Consider the following 2,647-nt stretch of genomic DNA (forward strand, 5'->3'; position numbering starts at 1 on the left):
ACACCTACACAGAATTTTGAAAAAAGCAGACCTCTTTATTCCCAATACCTTTCAAGGTTATTGGTCTGTGGTATTTCTCCAAAACAAACATGATACCATCTCAGACCACACAATTTTACCTTGAGAGAGAGGAGCAATAACATAAGCATTACATCTCTCTGTATTGCCCTGACCAAATCCAGCTAAAGGGACCTACCCTAAGTTATTCCACTTCACATGAAGCACCAATATCCAAGGAGGGCCCAGCAACTGAACCAAACAAACCACTTCTGACCAGACATCTCCATTGGAAATTAGATGAACATAATGGAAATGACACAGTGATATGATAGCAATCTCACCATTTTACCAATGTAACTATAATGATTTGAGGTACATCTAAATTCAATGTAACAGAATAACATATAAAATATAGTAAAAGAATATAGATAAAATCTCCATGATTATACACAGCCAATCAAAATCAAATGACAGTACAACATTAACATGAAATGTGTGCAAGTATAAAACAAAATTGAAAACTATACCAAAAAATTTCCAACTTTTTTACAATAAACAGGAAAACACGGAATTAATTCACCCAGAAGTGTATACCCCTTTACAAGCACTTTTTTTTTTACAAAATGTATCGATTCTATAGTACAACACATGATAGCTACGCATTGGAAAACGTACAAGGTCTGGATATCCTAAGTCTACACGATTTATCATCACACAAAAGCTCTCAAAATCTGCTTCAGTCCTGGTTCTTTATCTAAACCTATGGCACCACTACAGGCATTGGCTTTAAGTCCAATATACATATGAGTCTCCAACCATTTGTAAAACAGCTCTTGGTATATTAGGTGAGTAAATAATGCTACTTCTATTATATTTGTCAGATAGTGGGTACATGAAGAATTTGGAAAAAAAGATAGCGAGCTATGGGAAACTTACTAGATAAGACTTTTGAACATAACAACACAAGAATTGTTATCTTCAAATAAAGGCCTCCTCCTCCCCTTCAGCCTTTCCTCTCCATCTCCAAAATTGGTGTCTTTACCAATTCTTTGCGTTACTTATTATAAAAATCAGCAGACAGTAAAGTTCCCATAGCCTAAGACCTCATCATCCAGGAAACCAGTCAGTCCAGAATTCTTAAAAAAATAGTTTCAAATCCCTGCCTATGAGATATCACATACTACTCTGGGACAAATAAGTAGAGACTGGTGGCAAATTTAATCAAAAAACAAGTCCCTATGGAGTCACTGGCATCAAAGACTAAAATAACATAATGAACACCATCATGTAAAATAAACTCATATGACTTCCTAACAAGCAAATGGTGCCATACCACGACACCTACATGGAATTTTGAAAAATAAATATGTCTCTATTCCCAATACCTTCCTATGGGAAACTTACTAGATAAGACTTTTGAACATAACAACACAAGAATTGTTATCTTCAAATATAGGCCTCCTCCTCCCCTTCAGCCTTTCCTCTCCATCTCCAAAATTGGTGTCTTTACCAATCCTATGTGTCACTTATTGTAAATAGCAGCAAATACTAAAGTTCCTATAGCCTAGGACCTCATAATGCGGAAATCCAGTCAGTACAGAATTCTTAAAAAAATTGTTTCAAACCCCTGGCTATCAGATATCACATACTACTCTGGTACACAGAAGTAGAGACTGGTGACAAATTTACCAAAACCAAGTCCCTGTGGAGTCACTGGTTTCAAAGACTAAAAAAACACAGTGAACACCATCACTAAAATCAAATCAGATGACTTCCTAACCAGCAAATGGCGCCATACTATGACACCTACACAGAATTTTGAAAAAAGCAGACCTCTTTATTCCCAATACCTTTCAAGGTTATTGGTCTGTGGTATTTCTCCAAAACAAACATGATACCATCTCAGACCACACAATTTTACCTTGAGAGAGAGGAGCAATAACATAGGCATTACATCTCTCTTTATTGCCCTGACCAAATCCAGCTAAAGGGACCTACCCTAAGTTAATCCACTTCACATGAAGCACCAATATCCAAGGAGGGCCCAGCAACTGAACCAAACAAACCACTTCTGACCAGACATCTCCATTGGAAATTAGATGAACATAATGGAAATGACACAGTGATATGATAGCAATCTCACCATATTACCAATGTAACTATAATGATTTGAGGTTCATCTAACTTCAATGTAACAGAATAACATATAAAATATAGTAAAAGAATCTAGATAAAATCTCCATGATTATACACAGCCAATCAAAATCAAATGAGAGTACAACATTAACATGAAATGTGTGCAAGTATAAAACAAAATTGAAAACTATACCAAAAAATTTCCAACTTTTTTACAATAAACAGGAAAACACAGAATTAATTCACCCAGAAGTGTATACCCCTTTACAAGCACTTTTTTTTTTACAAAATGTATTGATTCTATAGTACAACACATGATAGCTACGCATTGGAAAACGTACAAGGTCTGGATATTCTAAGTCTACACAATTTATCATCACACAAAAGCTCTCAAAATCTGCTTCAGTCCTGGTTCTTTATCTAAACCTATGGCACCACTACAGGCATTGGCTTTAAGCCCAATATACATATGAGTCTCCAACCATTTGTAAAACAGCTCTTGGTATATTAG

The sequence above is a fragment of the Rhinoderma darwinii genome (genome assembly GCF_050947455.1).
Source record: "Rhinoderma darwinii isolate aRhiDar2 chromosome 2 unlocalized genomic scaffold, aRhiDar2.hap1 SUPER_2_unloc_23, whole genome shotgun sequence".
Classification (NCBI taxonomy): Eukaryota; Metazoa; Chordata; class Amphibia; order Anura; family Rhinodermatidae; genus Rhinoderma; species Rhinoderma darwinii.